The 22,266-nt window shown below is 42.4% G+C and overlaps 1 protein-coding gene across 1 annotated transcript in view; it reads left to right on the top strand.

Annotated features, from left to right (window-relative positions):
- The window catches only part of arhgap35a (Rho GTPase activating protein 35a), an 83,185-nt gene that overhangs the window by 1,114 nt on the left and 59,805 nt on the right, over positions 1 to 22,266 (top strand). The gene's annotated exons all lie outside the window — the stretch shown is intronic.

Here is a 22,266-nt window from a genome sequence, read left to right as displayed (position 1 = left end):
TTCCTGATGTCAGAGGTGCCTCATCTAATCTGATTCTGTCACATTTACTGTCAAAAAATTAACAGACACATTTGTGAACATATTCAGTTTTTTCTTCACCCCCAGTTTGCTATATAGATAGGTAGACCAGAAAAACCTCACGTTAGAACAATTAGTGCCACCATTAGACTATTTTTGTAGCAGAAGTCGTTCCCGATGTGTCAGAGCCACTGCAGAGTGATCATGGCTGTGGCAGCCACTCCCTTTCTGTCCAAGTCCTTCCTTCTGGACTTGACTGGTTTCTAATCTCACCAAAGAAAAACCTTTCTATGTCTGAAATGCTGTTTTCATATCTAGTGGACGGAGATGGTGATGAGTGTGCGTTTGTGGGATGGCCTTCTAAAACACATCTGCTGCCTACCAAGGACTTTGCTCTGTCGCCACTGCTGTGTCACTGCTAGAGGAAAAAAGGGACAGTTCCAAAAAACAGGAACTTTATTGGGTTGCATGTACAAGCTTTTGTGTTGTGGGTCCTTATGTCAGCAGTTACGATGACTCATTACCTTCACGTTTGCCAGCTGTGTTTTGACTCTCCTCTTTCGATAAGTTTAGTCTCTCCTTGTTAGAATTGTCAGCTTCATTAGGACAGGGGTGCCCAATCCTGGTCCTGGAGGGCCAGTAACTGGTTTTAGTTTTAACCCTTCTTCAACACACCTGAATTCAATCAGCAGGTGATTAACAGGCTTCTGCAGAGCCTGATGAGCTGCTGCACAGGTGATTCAACCACTGAATCAAGTGTGTTGGAGCAGAGAAACCACTAAAACCTGCTGGATACCGGCCCTCCAGGACCGGGATTGGGCACCCCTGCATTAGGAGAACCATGCTGAGTAGAGATCACACACACACACACACACACACACACACACACACACACACACACACACACACACACACACACACACACACACACACACACACACACACACACACACGTGTGTTTCTGTGAGAGACGGTCCTTTAAGCTTTCAGGTAAATGCATTAGCAGCTGTCAGCACTTCTCTTCTCTGCTTGATTGGACCCTTTGCAATGCAGTCACACTTCTCCAGGAAGCTTCGTCTTCCTCTAATGGTTGTGCCATTTGTTCGGGCAGCAGGCTAGCTACCAGCACTCACCCCTGTCATTCTTCCCCTGGGGTTGTGAAGCCTTGGGCTTGCCCATGTAGGGAGCAGTGCTGAGATAGTCTTGTCCATATAATGTAAATAGTCAGGGCTTTAGGTGCAAATAAAGTCACCAACTTGCTTTGTTTCTCAACACTGGACCATTTATAAAATGAGAAATGTCATTTATGATTAACATAAGTTTGGAGATACTCTTTTCTCTAAACATACCGGCCTGCCATTGAATGAAACACCAGCCTCTTACCAAATTACCAGTAAATTTCACAGCTGGTACACCTGTCTTTATGAGGTGACTCGTACAACAGGCCAAGAAATTTCCCCACTTGTGAATTCACGCGTTCCCGAAAATTCCCCCCTTCACATATCACTGCAGAAGTTTGCTTGGAAGTTTGTGTTAGATGGGGAAAGAAGCTAATTAAAGTGGGCAGCTTTAGAGTTCGGTGGGCCAGATTACAGTCACTCTCCCTCTCAATAGCAGCCTTGTTCTAGCGTCCGATTATTAGGCAGAGAGAAGTGCATTCTGGGATGATTGTATCAGAATTTCCATTAGAAAGTGTGCCTGCCTCACTTGAACTGAGGCCCTCCTCTGTCCTGATTGTCTCTGTTCGCTTGCTCATTACAGATTTGCGGATGGGGAATGGCTGATACAGTGCTCCTGTAGTGGTTCCTCCATTGTAGTGCCAGCAAAAGTCTAAATCTCAAATGACCAATTTGTGTAAAAATGAAGAAAGTCTCCAAATTAAAGACCCGGCATTTTGACCACCATGTTTCATGTCAGGTTTAAACTGAGATCCTCTTCTGTTGAGAAATGATGAAGGTAGAACCACATCAGTCAAATCTGGAAATAAGTGTCTCAAAGGAGCATGAAGTTAGAATGACATCATGTGGTCAAATTTGGGTACTGCAGTCCCTGTTTCAAAACAACCGAGTCCTCTTACTCTCCCCTACCTTTTCATTAGCCTGGCCAGCTAGACTGGTTCTCTGTTTAATTTTACACAGAGAAGTAGTCTGGTTACTCACAGGCAGAGAGGCAGATGAGGGGCGGGATTAGCCAGCTCAAAATTAACCAATCAGAAAAAAGGCGAAGATGCAGACTGTGCCGTGCAATGCTGTAGTTTTTTTTAGCTGTTGTCAAAAATGGCTTCTGGCGACGGTGCAAACATCTTTCTTTAGAAGAAAGGCTTTTAGCACTTCTGCTTGTTGTGGTTTTAAAGACATGTTCAAGTCATTTAGAACAGAGGAAAGAGCTGCAGCCAACTCCACTTCAGTCGCTACGTTTATGAGAAACAGCGTCATGGTGTGTGACATACGCTGCTGAGAGCTGATTGGCTCAGTTAGAATTCTCAGTGGGTGGGGTAATTTGAATAGAAGTTCCCAGACCCATTGTGTCCCATAAGGAAGCATGGGCCTGGCTGGTCAGGCTACCTTTTCACGAGTTTCACGGCTGTTCCCGGTTATGAAAGATGAGTCATACAGTAAGCTAATAAGCAGATAAATACATATATCGAGTTTTGGTAATTGAAAAAGTACCTTCAGATATTTGTATGGCACAAAATGTATTTCTAATTCACCATTAGCATTGTTAGCTCAATGTTAGCCACTAGCCTTCACACGATATTAAAGTTAAACAAAAAGATACAGTGACTTCTTAGGGTTACAAGTAATATTTTCTGGGCTGCTCCTTTGACTGCCTTTGGTTTGTTGCTGTCAAAACGTTTCACTTCTGATTGGCTAACAGCAATGCAACTCTTCCCCTGCCTTTGTTTGCTCTTCTTTCTTGGGAAAAAAATGCAACCATGACGTGTAAGCCCAAGCCCAAATGTGTTATGAAGTTGCTAATGATCAGCTTCCTACTAGCTGAGCAGCCTTCTGCCCTCTCCTTGCTGCAATCAACCTGGCCTTCCGTGGTTGCAAGCCAAGCTGGGCAAGGCAGCCAACGCTAATTTTCACTGTGACTTGCTTCTTGCTACCCGATCGTTTTCCCAGCTATTTCCTTACTGCTGCTAATGAAGCTGATGGGGACTGAAGGAAATTTTCAAATTCAGAATTAATCTGTAACTCAGAGTGATCCATCGTATTTAAAAAAAATTAAGTATTGCACAGTTTCTCATTGAAGAACAAGACCATCACAAACTATTAAAATAGGTCTGGTGGTTCATGAGATACCCAAATTATTGAAAGCACACAAAGACAAAAACATAATCACCCTCTTATCTCGTCAGCTGGTATTAATTAATGTTGCTGGTGTCACTTGTAAATCAGAAGGAACAAAGAGCTTAAAATGCTGTCCCAGTATTTCTGTGGATTAATAGAAAAGTGTTAATCCTGGATCTTTGGAAATAATTGAGAATGAAATCAATGAGTAACAAAAGATTTCATTTGCTGTAAACCCCTCCTCATATTTGTATTGCTTTTTCAATACAGATGCATTATTAATGGATACTGGAAAGTCAGGGCATAGGTTATGATTAATGGATTGAAATAAAAATCATGGACTTCTGTGATGACAGTTTCTCCTATAACAATGGTGAGTCTGTTAAGAACGGGTATGACCAAGGAGATGGAAACCCAGGATGTAAGCCACATTGGAACGGTGACCTCTGGAAAAGAGTGGTTTGTTTTTTACAGCCACAGTTGCACAACAGAAAAATAGGCTAACAGGTCTGGGGTAATTTGGAAGACCTGGACAGAGAGTGCATGTGGGAGAGTTTGGGAAACAGAAAGGTAGGAAAAGTAAGAGTGTGTCAGTTTGAGGGGAAACGGCAGCTCCAAGGTTGTGAGAGCAAAACACAGTGTGAGCCAGTTTTGGCTTCAGGCTGTGTTCCTGCTATGTGCCCTTACAGATTTGTGCTCATGGATCAACCAGTCAATGCCTGCCATAAGTAACCCTGCTGCTTGGCTATTGGCTGCAGCTGAATTTCATGGGTCAGTGTGTTTGCAGATAAGATGTTTTGATTGAGTCCCTGCCAGTGAAATTAGGCCTCTGCTTAGAGTTCAAAAGGTTGAAGCTCTGTTGCTGCAGTGTGAGACGGTTTAATTCAGTTCACATTCAACATGGTTTGCAGCCCTGCCATGCATAAACAGAGGCTCCGTTACATGTTGATTGTTTTTGGATGAGTCATTGTTTCTGCTGACTGTTCTTGATATGTTGATAGCCTCGATTTCTCAGTAACACAGAGGGACTGCTGCGAAATCCACCAACGCAAAAATAAACCTGAGAATATTTGTAGACTGTGGACTCGCACTTGTCCTATTTTATAACCTGATGATTCGTTTTAATATCTAAGCCAATGGGGTGACTTGCCATCCTGCATGCTTTGTTGCCTTAATTGGAGCTTGTGTGAACAGGAGAAGGCCTGTGTGTGTGTGTTTAGTTAGATTTTCTCACTGGTGCTTTTTGCTGTTTACGCCCCTGGCTTTCCTGTAGGAAGTCCACCTACGATGCATGGTGAATGTGTAGGAGGGAAATGGTAGGCCAGAAGAGGCGGAGAGGGTGTAAAGGCGGTGAGCTCGGGGTCAAAGGTGAGGTGGAGAGTCCGAGAAGGCCAACAATGGAGTCTATTTTATTATCACGGCTCTGCTGACAACTGTCTGGCCAAAGGCGTGATGTTTCAGGGTCACTGGTCCATCAGATTTTTGTTAAAGCAACAAGTTGTGAGTGCCTTCAAAACTTGAATAGATGTTCACTTTTAGTCAGCAATGGCTGGCAGAGCGTCCACAACTAAAATGTTGTCATGGTATCAGCCTGATCATTAAAACCTTTTTCTTGTTTTCGCCTCTCCTTTTCAACCTACAATAACTTCTTTCTGATGGTGATGAACAAAAGACCCTCAAAAGGTGCCCTGTGTTGTCCGGCACCAGGATGTTGGCTGGGACGGACTAGGACGATAATTCAGCTCTGGAATATCTCCCATCTATCTGGCCATGTGTGTGGGGATGCAGTCTAAAGGGCACTTTGTACTAACTTGTTCGAGTGAGTAGAAGAAAGCAGATCGTTGATGCCTGGAGCACATCCACCGACCCAAGAGCAGTGTTTCCCAACCCTGGTCCTCAGGGCACACTGACCTGCATGTTTTCCATGTCTCTGCTTCAGTACACCTGATTTATATTGGCTCCTCAAGAGGACATCAAGTGCTGCAGTTGCTTGTTAATCACTCATTCATTTACGTCAGATGTGTGGCAGCAGGGAAATGCTGTTGTTTAAAATGGGAGCATGAAAAACATGCAGGACAGTGTGCTCTAAGGTACACTGCCCTAGAGCACACCAGCCATTCTGGGATTCTCCATAACTCACATATTACCAGTCTGCTTCTGGATGTTGGTACCTAATGGACTCTGTTGGGTTTGAGATCGAAGCTCTGAATACGATCATCCCTAATGAGAAAGTTCCAACCACGCCTACATTTGAGGAGTGGGCTTCTTCTAAAAAAATCTCTCTCTCTCTCTCTCTCTCTCTCTCTCTCTCTCTCTCTCTCTCTCTCTCTCTCTCTCTCTCTCTCTCTCTCTCTCTCTCTCTCTCTCTCTCTCTCTCTCTCTCTCTCTCTCTCTCTCTCTCTCTCTCTCTCTCTCTCTCTCTCTCTCTCTCTCTCTCTCTCTCTCTCTCTCTCTCTCTCTCTCTCTCTCTCTCTCTCTCTCTCTCTCTCTCTCTCTCTCTCTCTCTCTCTCTCTCTCTCTCTCTCTCTCTCTCTCTCTCTCTCTCTCTCTCTCTCTCTCTCTAGCATTTTCATTTCAGTTTTTTGTACGTTTTCAAGCCTCTTACCAAATATATTCAGGAGTCATCAGGGCTTTGGAATGTGGAAATAAGTGCTATATTCACACCTTCAATATGTTATGAATTCTCGGCCCCTTCCTATTTCTGTGGCTTTATCCCCAGCTGTCGATGCATTATTGGAAGCATATTTATCATTTATTTCCAGGTATTTTTTATGAATATCTGAACATTGTGGGGGCCTGGTTTCTGCTTAGCCTACTTTTGTGTTGGATGCAAATGTGTGCATCTGCGAGCCAATGAACATGGTAAAGTCATTCAAATTGTATCTAAAACAGGGTGGTTTATCTTTGTTCAGAGATGAAATATGAAATAAAAATAATCAGTAATGCTAGATTGCCTACAAAAATTCATGTTTTAAAATGTATCTTAAACACAAATTTTGACCCTCAGGGTTTTGTTCATGTGTTGTTGGATCCATCTTCCAGTGTTGGATTTCTGAGTTTTAAGGCTAGATTAACATTTTATTACTTCCAAATGTTTGTTGCAGCATGATTGGGAGCTGATCCCCACCTTTAAAACATGGTGTCTTTTAGTGATGCTCCAATCTAATCACGTTTTAAAAGGATCTGTAGGAAAAAATCAGATTTAACCCTTTTAAACAACATGCTTTTTTAAATTAATCCTGAGATAAAGATTCTCAAGTGGAATAACAATGGCTTGGTTTTAATTTCAATAAGTTTCTCTTCATCAATATTATTTGTTTCTTGTACGAAAACACAGGAACATCACACTATTTACGGCTGGCAGGGCGTCAGACACCATGGTGCTGTTAGCAAGCAGGCTAACGCAGAGCTAACGGGTCTCCTCAGGAGCGCTAAAATGTCGTCAGCTTGGTGGTATTTTTACCCGGACAGGGAAGGGTTTGGGCTAGGGTTGAACAGTCGATAGTAATGTGTGCTTACTGGTAGGGATGGGTACCTTTGACATTTGAATCGATCCGGTACTAATTCCCGGTACCTACGAGTCGATACCGGTACTTAACGGTACCAATTTTCGATACTTTTGAGTGTTTATTATTTTAATTCTCTTTTATAATTAAATATATATTTTTCTCAATATATAACCATATTTGATAAATATCACGATAAATAACATACAAGTTTGTATTTTAACATCGTCCTTGTAGTTTTATAAGCTGATAATTAAACTGAAGCAAACATCTTTACTGTGAACTAAATTTACTGTGTATCTTAATTCCTTTTGCCGTCCTTTTTCATTTGATTTTTCCTACTGGGAAGTTAGAATTTCCGAGGAGAAAGCGAACGCACCACTAGCTGATAACAACGGTGGCAATGGAAGCTAACATATCAAGCTAACGTTATCTTTAACAGTTTATTTAGCTGCTGGAGCAGATTAAAACGATGATGCCTCAAACTTAGATCGTTGTCACTGGTTTTACCTTCACCCAATCACCCGTCGCATTTAGTAAAGTAAAGCCAAACTTTAGAGCGCGTTCATGTTCTTCTAGTCGGAAATTCGGAGTTCCGAGGAGAAAGCGAACGCACCATTAGCGAAACGGAAGCTAACAAATCAAGGTAACGTTATCTTAAACATTTTATTTACCTACTGGAGCAGATTAAGATGAGGATGTCTCACTTTGATCGTTGTCTGTCGCTAGTTTCATCACCCAGTTACCCATCACATTTAGTGAAGTGGACCCAAGCTTTAGCGTGCGTTCTTTCTACCATGCCTGCTCTGTTTACAACGGGCTTGCAGGGACCGGCGACATTAACGCTCTTGCGCATGCGCAACTGTCTTGGCAGTACCGAAACGAGGCACCGTTTGAAATGACGTGAATCGGTGTTCGGTCGGTACTATGGAATTCGGTCGGTACCTTAAAAAGTACCGAATTCGGTACTCATCCCTACTTACTGGGCATTCAACATGCTGGAAAAGACCTGCTCCATGATTTGCTGCTTTAAAATCTGACTTCTTTTGCTTTTGACTTTTCTCTTCGAGGGTCAACAAAGCGAATCACCGATCTCCATTAATTTCCACTAGGGCTGGGTGATATGGATCAAAATCTCTGTCTTTTAGCTGAATTCCGATAATATGATATATATTGATATTTTTCCTCCTGTAAAATATTTACAAGTTAACTCACTCCAAGCTGTCTTGAGAAATTATACACTCAACAAAAATATAAACGCAACACCTTTGTTTCTGCTCTGATTTTCTCAGCAAAGCACTTCTGCTTTGCTGAGATAATCCATCCCACTTCACAGGTGTGTCACATCAAGATGCTGATCTGACATCATGAGTAGTGCACAGGTGTACCTTATACTGCCCACAATAAACGGCTATCTTGGAATGTGCAGTTTTTTCTCACAGCAAAATGCCACAGATGCCACAAGCATTGAAGGAGCATGCAATTGGCATGCTGACAGCAGGAATGTCAACCAGATCTGTTGCTCGTGCTTTGAATGTTCATTTCTCCACCATAAGCTGTCTCCAAAGGCGTTTCAGAGAATATGGCAGTACATCCAACCGGCCTCACAACCGCAAACGACGTGTAACCACACCAGCCCAGTCTTGACCTGACTCCAGCTCGTCGCCATTACAGACTTGAGTGGGCAAATGCTCACATTCGATGGCATCTGGCACGTTGGAGAGGTGTTCTCTTCACGGATGAATCTCTGTTTACGTTGTTCAGGGCAGATAGCAGACAGCGTGTTTGGCGTCGTGTGGGTGAGCGCTTTGCTGATGTCAATGTTGTGGATCGAGTGGCCCATGGTGGTGGTGGGGTTATGGTATGGGCAGGCATCTGTTATGGACGAAGAACACAGGTGCATTTTATTGATGGCATTTTGAATGCACAGAGATACCGTGATGAGATCCTGAGGCCCATTGTTGTGCCGTACATCCTTGAGCATCACGTCATATTTCAGCAAGATAATGCACGGCCCCATGTTGCAAGGATCTGTACACAATTCTTGGAAGCTGAAAATGTCCCAGTTCTTGCATGGCCAGCATACTCACCAGACATGTCACCCGTTGAGCATGCTTGGGATGTGCTTGACCGGCATATACGACGGCGTGTACTAGTTCCCACTAATATCCAACAACTTCGCACAGCCATTGAAGAGGAGTGGACCAAAATTTAAGTCCATCTCATGAAAAATCGGAGCAGAAACAAAGGTGTTGCGTTTATATTTTTGTTGAGTGAACTAGGGCTGCAACAAACGATTATTTGGATTATCGATGAATTGGATGGGGTCTCGACACGATTAATCGGATTACATAGGGACATTTTAAAAAACTGCTAGGGAAACGTTATTTCTCTCCTTCCTTCACTTTATTAAACACAACATTATTAGAAAACAGTTCAATAGCAGAAAAACAACATGCCATCACCTAAATTGTCTTATAAGGTGTATAGACAGAGACCCTAAGCTACATCTATCTGTGACCTAAAATGCTTGGTCCAAGTTAAACAGCTTAAGGGCAATTCTCATCTGTTTTGTTTGATCTCATCTGTAGACATTTATTATAATTGGGGATGTCAAACAACTAATTTTTAAATGTAATTAAACATAGGCTGTGAATTAATCAAAATTAATCACTATTTCCAAAAATGACTGAAAAAATACCAAATAAAACAAAAGTAAATGAATGCCACCCTCCTTGTGATGATGCCCTGGGCAACTGCCATAAAGTCACATTAAGAAATGCTGCTGATCATTCCAATGATCCCAAATAGACTCACATTAGGTCACATGAAAGCAACTGAACCCAAAAATATATTAACCGGTATATAACTGCACTCTCACACAACACGCCTGCAGCAACAGTTAGGACTCCTCCCTCCCTTTTAAAAGCGTTTTCGCTTCTGAGGACATTGTGGTTGTAAAGCCACATGCTAGTAGTCTGGCCCGGTGTGATCAACCCGTTTCTGCGGGAATGTGACGGCGGAACCGGTTCGCAGCAGCGCAACATGACATGCTTGCGTTTAAGATGCTGCATCATCACTGCAGTACTCCCGTGCCTTGCTAAGTCAAGACCTACAAACGTTGCAGGTAACGAATGTCTTCACCTGATTTAACTGAAAATGCTCCCAAACTTTAGAAGTTTTTACTTTTTTTGGGTCTCGCTGCTTCTATCATGTGCCTCTTCCAAACACCTGCCGGCTCTGCGGTCTGCGCGAAACGGCGGGCGGGAGGGGGCTTTTGGAAGAGTTGTGCAACACAACGAATCGATGACGCAATTCGTTGCCAACGCTTTTAGTAATCGATTTTCATCGAATTTATCGATTCGTTGTTGCAGCTCTAGAGTGAACATAAATCAGTAGATTAAATGCATAAAAATTTATTGATTCTTGTCAAATTTTAACCTTAGTGCGTATTCTCACTCACTCACTCACTCACTCACTCACTCACTCACACACACACGCACACTTTTGAGAGCTAGAGGTGTATCAAATTAGGTCTGAAACGATTCCTCGAGTACCTCGAATAATTCGAGTACAAAAAAGCCTTGAGTCAAATCCTCTGCCTCGAGGCTTCGTTTAATTCATGTTTAATTAATTCATGGCTTTGCAATCTTCCGGAGTCATGTTTCACCCGGTTCAAAATAAGTGATGCACATAAACACCGCACTGAATGCACACGCGAGTAGCGAATGTAACTTAACTTTCTCTTAAGCCATGGCGGACAACGTGGATCCCGGTGGAGTGCGAAAAAGACAGAAAATGTCAAAGGTGTGGGACCATTTTTCACGTTGTAAGGCGGAAAACGTTCTCCAGTGTAAATACTGTCAAGTAGATTTAGCCTACCACAACACCACATCCTCCATGCTGCAGCACCTGACCAGGAAACACCCACATGTAAATGTCACTTCTGCAAGCGGACTTGGAGGTCCGTTATGTAGTCTGCGGACACTGTGTGACTTTTTCGTTTGTAGCACTCAGTTTCAGCTCACACTGTGTGTCTGGTAGCAACACGTCAGACCTAAAAATGTGCCATAAATAGCAGTTTTTACACAACACGTCAGACTTTTTATTGTGTTGTTATTGACGTCTGTTGTCTCTCTGGATTGCTGCAGGAGGACACAGGTATTTATGAGTGGCGGAGGAAAACGAAAGAAGTAAATGTTTTGTGATCAGTATAATTTGACATAACAACGGCAAACATGCTTTCTCGACAATCCTTGTTATTGTGTGAGAAAAAAGTGTAGAAATTAAAATGGACGTGTGTTAATCAGGAAATAGCTGGCGAGCCATGTTTGCGCATGTGCTGTGAGCGGTTCTGGTGCTGTTTGGGCCGCAGCTGCTCGCTGTGCTACTTCAACAGTCATCCTCCTAGTTTTTGTCTGTCTTGCAGGCTAGTAGATTCTCACACGAGGGGAAAATCGGCTCAGGTTGTATACTTACTTTTTGCGCACGCATTTGTTTACTGTGAAGTAAAGTTGAAGTGCTGAAGTTTTGAAAACTAATTTTGAATAAAACTTGAAGAATAACTGGCAATTGCTTGCTCATTTTAAGAGGTCTTTCATATTTTATAACATGCTATTTGATATAATGGTTTACAAACACAAAAGGGTAATTTATTAGAGTACTCGATTAATCGATAAAAGATTCGATAGAGTACTCGATTACAAAAATATTCGATAGCTGCAGCCCTATATCAAATGTCCCACAGGCACTTTTCATTATATATTTATAATTAATTAATGTAAAATTATTTAAATTTCATCTAGAGGTGGGCCATATCATTTATTTCTTGTCCAGAAAAAATAAATCTATCATGTTAAGCTATATGTATGATGATGTAATTGCATTTCCTGAAGATCACATGAGTCATGGAGTTTTTAGTTATTAGGACAAACATGGCTGGAATCTTAACAGTATTGCCTCACATCAGTGATTATACTGTAATGACTCAGAATGTCTGGTTGCTCTTTTATGAGTATTATTTTCGGGCTACTGTCGCCGTAACTCACGCCTTACAAACTCTTAACTTTTTCATCAGAATTGCTCGTAACAGAGTACTAGCATAGCAAACCAGAGCGGAAAAAACGAAACAACATTTCTCACTTGTTGAGCTCGCCTTCAAAATAAAACATTAACCCTATAGTTTACCATTCAAACCCTTACAATATGTTTTGAGGTAATTTGGCCACTCCGGCTTTTCATTGTTGTTTCCTCATTACCCAGGGGAGGGGGGAGTTTGGCTCGTCTCTCTGCACAAGCAGGATGGATAAACCGAACTCCGTTGGCATTGAACGTCCCCATATAATTAAAAACCAGGACGCCAAATGCACAGTTTAGAGCAGTACATTTACCCAGAGACTCTCAGATTGAGCAAAACTTGTGAGAATACACGTAATAGCTGCTTAGAGATGGAGCAACATGTCGCTAGCATAGTGGCTATTCGCTAGCATAGCAGTTTGACCAGTTATATGGATATAAAGATATGAAGTCCTCTTATTTCTTGTTTAATAATGATACCGATATTTTAAAAATATCGATATATCACCCAGCCCTAATTTCCAGTTTGCCACTAACAGTCCCAATTCAGTGGACTCGGACAAAATCGCGGTCATTTGACAGAGAAAGATACGCTAATAAGCAAAGAGACGCTAATAACCAAAGAGGATTGCTAACAGAGTGCAAAACGTCAGAGCTTCTAGTTCTCGTGCAGCACCGGAGCTGCGCGGCAGCGACAGGTGTTATGCAGGGAAAAGTTACCCTGCCTGCCGAGACGCCGTGTGCCCGCCCCGTCACAGGAACATACATCACTAAATACAGCTGCATATTTTAATGTTTCCTGGAAATTGTTTACTTTTTTCTTCCCTGAAAAGTATCGGATTCGGCAGAGACTCAAAATCAAGTGACTGAATCGGATTGGGATAAAAAAAAAACGTGATTGGAATCGGAACATCCCTTGTGTCTTGCTTCTGGAGTAAATGTTACTGTGAGTTCTGCCACTTGAGCTGCTTTTCTGTGTTGTCCAGATTTGAATCTGCTGCTCTGACTGTGTGTCTTTACCTGAACCTGCTTTGGAGGAAAACGTCAGTACACTCGACTAGTCAAATCTGAATAGACACTTCAGCCCGACCTGTTGGCAGACATAAAGCAGCGTGACTTTAATGCTTTTTCTGCTTGTAACTGGAAAAGAGCCCGACTGTAAATAACCGCTGTGATCAGAAAAGGCTTGGCAGATCGATCGGAAACGCATCCTTTAAACGGGCGGTAGAGTCTCTGTGATGTAGCTTTTCTAAATACTTCACTTTCTTGCCTGATGCACTGAATCATAGCAGGTGGTGACACACCTTGTTTCCATTTGATTCATTTAGCCGTTGTGGTTTCATGCAAAGTCCTGCTACAGAAATGGGAACAAGTGCTCACTCATCCCTTTTCTTTAGTCATAAATGGTTTCTCTGGGTTTTGTATTATGTGTACATGAGCTTTGTGTGTACCTAAAGAGGAAAACAACAAAGGGGCTTTCCCCTACAGCAGCTCGGGCGTGTTGGAGACTAGCTGTGAGCCGTCCATCCGGTATGGTGTTACTACAGAAAAAAGGGACGAGAAGGCTCACCTTTGCACAAAACTGTTCCGTTTAAATCAGAACAGACAGCAGCATGGGGGTGTGACTAAAGGCTGTGGAGTGATTTCTCATCTCAGATTATTAATCTTAATCAGATTATATTGTGAACTGTGGAATAGAAGTCATTTTTCAGGGTAAAGTTCAGGTTAAAAAAGACTAAAAAGTGTGCAAGGCAAACGAGTCACATCATGGAGAAACATAAAAAAACACCTTTATCTTTATCCGACTGCTTCAGGTGTTTGATTTATGTAACATTTTAGCTTTCACATTGTATTGATTTGGTATTTACGTGCCGCTTCCTCCTGCATTTTTGACATTGTTATTAGAAATGTGTTTGTGGTCCCGCAGCATTTGGACAGAAACAAGCAGGGTGGAAGGTGCGAGGCGCAAAGGTGTCCTGCGTAGGGGCTGCATGATTTAATTTTTTTAAAGTCGACAGTTAAGTAATGAAAATCGAGTTGACTTTGACTCGTCGTTGATGACGTCATACACCTGAAGCAGCGGGGGTGGGGTTTGGGTCGGTTGGTTCGATGAAGTTTTTGACAATTAAAATTGCGCCGACATTTTCAAAGTTAAACACATCTCTTTTAACAACAGTAGTTTCTGCGTCTATACTGCTCAGCTTCAGCCCTCTCCTCCCTCCCCCTGCGCATTGACCGCAAACTCACTGATGTGCCTGCAGCCTCTCAGAGTTCCTGCTGCTCTAAACATTAAAATAATTATTTCATTTTCTGTTCCTCACTTCTGATGACCTTCAATGGTGTTTGTTTGTTGCAACCACCAGGTACAAAAACTAACTTGTTTGTATTTGACTATTTTTCTGTCTTGTCTGTTTATTATCTTCCTGCATCTCCTCTCAATCCTAAAGAAAAACTGCTACCTGGGTTCATATATATTCACCTCATGAGTTACCTTTGAACTGCAGTTCTAAAAGATCTACCGACCGCAAAAACAGCGGAGTGCACGCTGCTCGCTGGCCACATCAGTGAGGTGCGTCACCGGAGGACAAAACAGGTGATGCGCCCCGCTCCACAGCAGCGAAAAGCGTCAGGCACAAATAAAAGAATAAAAGACAGAAAACATAAAAGGAAATGAGCCGACATGAACGATCGCGTTACATTTGTTTTTGAGGTGGTGACACCTAATTTGATAATGTTACTGTGGCCGTGCTCAGGACGCAGATATCTGGAGCGCGTCAACGATCAGAGCTTTGCGTGCGCAAGCTGATTAAGGTTAGGATGGGGTGAGGGGAAGGTTAAATTGTAAGAGGGTAAAGGTCACAATTTGATTAAATGTCCGTTTTACGGCGGGCGTCAGAACCGACGCTCTGGTACAGCGCGTCGCCTCCCGACGTGCAGGGGCTCGTCACCTGCTGTCTTTTCCGAGGACTGCATCTTGTTGGACATTATCACGTGACAGCGACGAGTCGATGACAGGCATAGAAAGTCACTACAGAGCAGTGAAGTCGACTAGTCGATTAGTTCATACAACCCCTAGTCCTGTGTCAAACATATTCTAATTAAAGTTGGCAGCTTTAATCACAGAATGACACGCATTCAAGAAACGAGGGAAAACGAAAGAAGTGAAGCGGTGGGAGGAAGAGGAGAGCAGAGAAAAGATTCTGCAGCCGTGAACATCCTGAAACCCCTGAGAAGTGTTTCTGGCTTCCTGTGAACTTCTCACCAATTCCATCGATCGTTCACGTTGCCCTCGTGCCTGTTTTCCTCTCGTGTCCTTCAGTTGTCACTGAACATTTATGTTTGTATGTACTTAATTTCCCGTGGCACCTTAATTTATTTTTTTTGTGTGTTGGTGTGAGTTGTGGTAGAGGACAGAGGAAAGATGCAAGGTGCCACCTTGTCACTGGATGTTTGCATCAGACGCCACTTGAGGAGAATCTAGTGATTCTGGCGCCTCCCCAATGAACAAGTGCTGACATGTTCTCTCTTGCATTTGAGAACATGTTTTACAATGTTGTGATGATTACATATTCCTAACTTGGAGCTTGCTGCAGGCCTTTCAGCATGAGAAAATCATTACCTGGCCGTGAGTGTTTATTATTCTTGTTAGATGTGACCCAACTTTGAGTGTCGGTACAGGAAATGTTAGCTATTGTGTTCATTCATAAACGATTATGGGGCAATGTAAACAGCAGTGGCTGGGACCTTCATCATCCTCATAACATAACTGTCATTGCTGCGCTGGTTGTCTGGCAGCTGTGTGACAGTAGGCATCGTAGCCTCTTTAAGGTGAGAAGATAAGGTGGCTGTTCATAGCCATTTGTTATCTCAGGCACCGACCCCCCCCCCCCCCCCCGACACCTTCACATTCCTTATTTGGCTCGGCCCCAGCTCTTGGCCTGAGCTAGTGCTCGTGTGAACCCAGCAAGGCTGATGAGTAAGCACTGCTCTGCCAGCGGACGGCCGGGCCTGCCTTTATTGATCGCTGGGCCGATGCCTGTCATCCAGCCACCACTTAGCTAATGATGTCCAAGCCATTGTCTCACAGCTTGGAAAACGGCCATAAAAGAGTGGTGAATGCTAGCAGCAGCGTCAGAGGAAAAGATGGATTTATAAGATAAGTGTTGAACACCTGAAGGAGCCAGGGCTGACTGAAGCCATGGTAAGATCATAGCACTGCTATCCCGGCAGTCTCTGTTGGTTCTGTTGTTGGCGATCTGTTCTGGTGCCACTCAGTCGTCCATCTGTATGAATAAAAAGGACAGATCTTAATTTCTGCCTGTCTGCCAGCCTCTGTGTTGGCCTGGTTCTGACCTTGTTGCTGTGATTATCCATGTTGTTCAGCAAGCAGAACATTTGTGCAAAGTGAATGCTCTTAGCCACGAATCAGATGGAATCTCAGCCTTTTCAAAAATAAAAACTGGACTTGTATGCTATACTGTTGAAAAATCTCTTTTAATCTGTTGGAAAACCAAGCCTACGAAAGAACCATTATTTGGGATTATGTGCTTAAAATGGACTGCTTCATCTATGTTGGTGTGTGAAGAATCTGGAAGTTACTACCCAACTTTCATGCAACCCAAACGTGAGCAGAAGGTTTGGCCATAATTGTTGTTTCAGTCATTTCACTTTTTGTTGATTGATTACAGTAACTTAATGAACAGAAACCATTAAAACTGTTGTTTGTGACAGTTATCTCAAGTGTATACAACTTCTCACATGTCATGGTGAATGTCCGCTGTGGCATTTTAGAGGGCTGCCAATGGATTTTCCTGGGTTGCTTTTTCAAGAGGGTGATATGGGTGACTGCTCTTCTCAGTTCCGTCATTTCCCAGGATGCACTGCTGGCCCCAAGGTCCAGAGCTCTCATGTCAGAGTTCATTTCCTGTTGCAGCGTTCCAGGGTCTTCTGAACATCCACCATTTTTGTCACATTCCCGATGAGGACTGGTGACAAGCGTTGTAGTTGCTGGCAAAGATGAATTTTTGACTCCATTAGTTTTAACTTCTGATACGTAGGATCAGCTGACTCAACCAAGGTTTTATATAAAAGGAGAGAACTTGCTAAAAGAATTCCATGAAGTCCCCTAAAGGTTTAAAAATGATCATGCTCCAGTCGGTTTTGCAGTAAAGCGAGTTTAGTCGAGGTCGCAGTGTGCTCGATACTGCAGGAATGTGAAATCAGTGTTGGTAACAAAAGCTTGCTAGTGAAAAGCTTTAAAATGAGGAACTTTTTTCTGCAGTAACTCCTGCTCTTGTTTCTCTTTCTAATAATACTTTAATGTGACGGTGCTGGTTGTGAATAACCACAAACCGCAAACCATCGTCTGGACAAGTCTCGCCTCTCCTTTTTGTATTTCTGCTGACATCCATTTCGGTCTGAATCTAAGGAGATAAAAGTAAGGAAAACACGGGTGAAAAATGTAAACATTTCTCCCAGTTGTTTTTGCTCAGAAGGTTATTCAGCAGGCACAACGGCCTCACCACGCTGCTGCTCTTATTAGTCATAGTCGTTGGAGAGATTAGAATGCAGACCTTTTTTACCCAATGAGGGAAAAGGTCGCCGAGAATGTGGTCTGTCAGGTCAGGATGAGCTGAGTCTGCATCAGCTTGAATCTATGTGTTGGCTAGAAGGGAAACAAGCTGGTGAAAGGTGAACCTCGACTAAACGTGTTTTTGATAAACCCTGAACACTGATAACCATTGTTTGTGCAACGCAAACTCTTAGCTGGGACGAGGGAAGAGGCAGTTAGCAATTACAGATCGGATTCTTCAAAATTTATGGTAAAACAAATGTCCCTTTATTGTGAGAAATGGACAAATCTCAAAACTTCTTTGATATTTCAAGCATAATTTCACCTAAAACCGGAGAATAATTTCCCCCGTCATGTGATCATGTTGCACTGCAGTACACTAAAACAGCTTTCAAGTACTACATCATTGTTTCTGGTTGTACGTATTCAAGAATCCTTCTTGGCTGAGATTGTAAAGAACATCGCCTGAATGAGTTGTTTTTTTAGAGTAGTAGCCCAGAAAGGATGCAGAAACATCAATAAAGAGCTGCTGAGGCTCCTATTATTTCTACCACCCGCTGTGCCTAAACTGTGAAAATATGTACACGAGTCAGTCAGATCAAGACTGAGAGAAAACTAATTTGCTTTCATGAAACAATGAGGAATGTATCAGAAAAATATGCAAATAGTAGGTAATGTCCCACAGCACAGGCATCGACGTAGCCTTGTCAGATCGTTTGAGTCTTTGTTTCCATTTAATGTTTCTTTTGTTTGATAAAATGAACAAAACAAGGAGCAGAGTAGTTATTCTGAAGCAGAACTAAAAGGGATCACATGTGTGCATGCTTGTTGTCGAACCTTATGCAACTGTGTTTCAACATTCTTGACAGGGACGCATGCTTAATGTCAATATTTCACTTCAGCCTTTGCAACTTTGTAAATATATCTCCTCTTCTGGTTTTAGTGTCAGTGTTCACCCTTAAGTGGGTCCGAAAATTGTGAAATTCTGGGAAATTACAGGACTTCCAACCATTAGCCTCGCCTTCTCCTCTCTCTTCTTCCCTTGGCTCGTTTATCCAGAGGTCAGAGTTCAAGCATGGGTGGGCGATGTCAGATGATGGTGAGGCTGGGAACAAGGTCTTATCAGTATTGTTCATGACTGCAGTGGTACTACCTGCTATGAACAGTAAACTCATGTTCTCCTGCTGCCGTTTGACTTCACGTTCATGTTAAAGCTCACTTTTGTTATTGTTGGATTAAGCTGACTAGACGCCATTCTGCCTCTGGATCTCTAAACGTGGAGGTCACAGAGTTTCCCATGTCTTAGTTGGTCTACATAATCTAGCCCTGAGCCCCTGACATTAATTGTGTCTTTGCTCTGGAACAGCAAATAATTGGTTCTACAGTAGCACCAGTTCTAATGGCCTGGGGCTGGAGCTTAAACGGTAAAAACAAGAAGAAGCAGTTCTAAGCAAGGCACTAGCACTGGGACCACTTTGTTAGGGAAGGCCATTGGCAAAGTGAGGGATTTTTCTCCTGAGGTTCCTTGATGATCAGTACACAGCAAGGAAAACACTTGATCGACTCACGTGGTGTGGAGTACAGAAAGTGTGATGGGGAGAGGACTGGTGGAGAAAGCGAGGTTAGGGGTGAGCGGAGAATGATTGAACCAATAGAGCTGTGGAATGCTGCAAAAGCCTTTGGGGCAGAATAGAAACTACAACCCCCCCAAAAAAAGACAAGCAAGTGCAGAGGAAATGAGCAGAAAACTGATTAGAAATGGCAAATTCACAGCTCTCGTAACCAAACAGTGTTAGCTGTCGTATCCTGGGGGTGAGAAATCACAACAACATTAGCTCAGACTCCAGTTCTTGTATATATTCTCGGTTCATGCGTGTGTGTGTTTGGTCTCTTTAAATTCAGTAGACAAGATTTTTTTTCTCATTCCCCTCTGTCCACTCTCCATCCTCTACCCTGTGCTCGCTGCTTGGCACTGATTGGCTGGAGGGCATGCAAGGGATGAGGTCTTGTCATCTAATCTGCCAGCAGATCGCCACTGATGGGCCTCTGTAGAATGGCTTTAGTAAATTACTGTTCCAGGTTTGGGCAAATCCCCTCTATCAGATACCAGCTCTCACCTTATCTCTCCTTCCATCCCTAGCCCCAACTTCTCCTCACCACATCACTCACCGACTCTGACTTTATCTTTTTTATCATTTGCTCGTCTCTACATCTTCTTATTTCTCTTCCATTCATGCTTTTTGCATTCTGTTCAACTGTTTGATGTGCCTGCACGTTCTACCTGAGTAGCCAGTGGGCCTCACACCTGGGTTGAGTTAGATGAGCTGGTGTCAGAAGGAGACGTGCTGGGGATTTTGCTCTAATGCTGTTGACATCAGCGCATTACAGCGTCCGTGTGAACCCTTATCTCTGTGTGTTTATGCATCCCAACAAGATGGGCCGGTTCTGAGTGTGGACATGTTGCCTTGCACAGTCTGAAATCGCACGTGAGATAAGACTTCACATCCCACCGTAATACATGGAAGAGGGTGTTTGTGGATTAGAGGGAATTGTGCTCTGTGTGTTTTTTTGTTTGTTTTGCATACCGATGTCACAAAGGAGATAAAAGGATGAGTTGGATTGAGGTTGATCAGCAAGCCTGAGGTGGTTTTTGGGTGTAAAAACTTGCAGCTAACCTCTTGAGTTAACACTCCCACCAGTGTTGTGCCCGAACGCGTTCACTGAATGATCGTTCGTGAATTTTTTTTTTCGTGAACGTGACCTGAACTCGTTCGTATTTTGCCTGACGAACGTAAAAGTGAACACGTTCGTCCTGGCGTGCGTGAACGGGTTTATGAACGCGTTCTTTTGCCGTTCTAGCTCCAGATCTCCACGGAGCTTTTCTGGAGCTAATGCCTAGCTAAAACTTCCTGTTAACCATAGAGTTTACAAAACGTAGAACCCGCAAATACGGACAAATATAGGCAGTAGCGGTTGGTGCGGTGTCTACTCTTCTATGTCTATGCTGTGTGCAGGAGTCAAAAGTTCATTCAGAAAATTTGAATCGGGACTTAACGGAAAAGTTTGTATGTTTTTTATGTTTTGCACTTTTAATATTGCACTTAGAGTTTGCTGGCTCAGCCTGCTTCCTAAGATTGTTTAATAATTCCCCATTAAAATTATTTCATAAGATATATATATATATATAGTAATTTTTTTCAGAAAGAGAAAGAACTATGAACTAGTTCGTTTTTGGAACAGTGAACTTAGTTCAAAATTTTTTTTAATTATGAACTAGTTTGTTTTAAAATGTATGAACTAAACTTTGAACTAGTTCGTTTTTTAAACGAACTTTCCCAACACTGACTCCTCCTAAAACTGTGCTGTGCTCACATATGGTGGCCAGACATGTCTGATGTCACTCACAGCAGCTATTGCTGTGATGATACTGCAGCTAGATAATTAACAGGTGGTGCCCAGAGAGAGAGGAAGTGGTTAGACCACACATGTTTTTGACTCAAGGTGTTTTTATCATTGTTAATACTTGTCCCTCTAAATTTGTCCCTTGAGCCAACATCAGTATTTTCATGTGTTGGGAACTTTCTTCAGTCCCTCAACCATTTCGTTTTGTTTTTTATGTGGAACCTGCCATGTTTTACGGTTGACCCACTTTGGCTGGTGAAGCATTACGTTATCATCTGTGTTGAGGCCAGTTAATTTTAAGTTGTGTAGCTCCAAATCACAACAAGTGTTGTCTCAAATTACTTCACAAAATAAACATTCCAATTAAAAATTCTCATCAGTGCATTGTCATTATGTCAATTAGTTAAAAGTTTCCTATTTAAGGCTAATGGCTAAATATGTTGACCTTCATGGCTTGAATGCATATTTGGTAATAAGCAGGAAATTTAGAAAAATGCAGAATTAAAATTCTGTTACGCTGTACTTGCCACATTCGAGCAAAAACAAATCCTATTATGGCATGCATTGCTAGGTTTCACTCACGTGTCTCTGCAGTTGTGCAATACTTAAATGGGAGACAGGAAGTGTTTTGCTCCACTACAAAACACAGCTCAATGGATGAAAGTGATGTTACTAAGGCTTTAAATGAGCTGGCACAGATGCAATATCACAAAAAATACAACTTCCTTTATGTTATGAACCATATTGTTGTCTGCACCGCAAAACAAATGAAAATCTTTTACAATCCTGGAAGCCTACAGCTATTTTGTTTCAGGTTGGTTAACCATTTAGTGACTCACAGAAGCTTTAAATGACCGTGTTTTTGCTCTGGTAAGTAGTGAGCTGTGCCATTTTAATTCATTAGCTCGTGACAGTAATGCTATTTCTAATGCTAACGATGAATATGTGCTACGATCTACTTGTAACTATCCTTTTATACCTTTTTTAATTCAATTTTCTGGTACGTTTGTTCAATTTTAATAAGGTATAAATACCACAACACCAGGCTAAGAAAATTTGTATTCTGAAAGCTTGCGGTGAGGACACGTGAAAACAGTATCAAACTGTTTACCTGCTGTTTTTATGGCTGTTTCTATGTAACTGGTTAAAAACTTCCATAAAACGTTCAGTAACCTCTTACCTGTTAGAAAGTGATGGCTGCAAACTCCCCGCTTCAGCTCCGCTTCAGCCGTAGATTACTGATCCACTTCTGCCGTCTTCTTTCAGAAGTTTTTTTTAAGTCCTTCGTGGTGCACTACATTTGGGACTTGAAAAAAAAGTTTGTCTCTGTCCCGATTATTGCAATTGTAATAATCGTAGACTGCACAGGATTTTAGCATTTTAATGCCCAGTCAACAGA

This window comes from Nothobranchius furzeri, chromosome 13 (genome assembly GCF_043380555.1).
Source record: "Nothobranchius furzeri strain GRZ-AD chromosome 13, NfurGRZ-RIMD1, whole genome shotgun sequence".
NCBI classification, from domain to species: Eukaryota; Metazoa; Chordata; class Actinopteri; order Cyprinodontiformes; family Nothobranchiidae; genus Nothobranchius; species Nothobranchius furzeri.
Note: the sequence above shows the minus strand (reverse complement) of the source record. Positions and strands in the feature narration are given on the sequence as shown.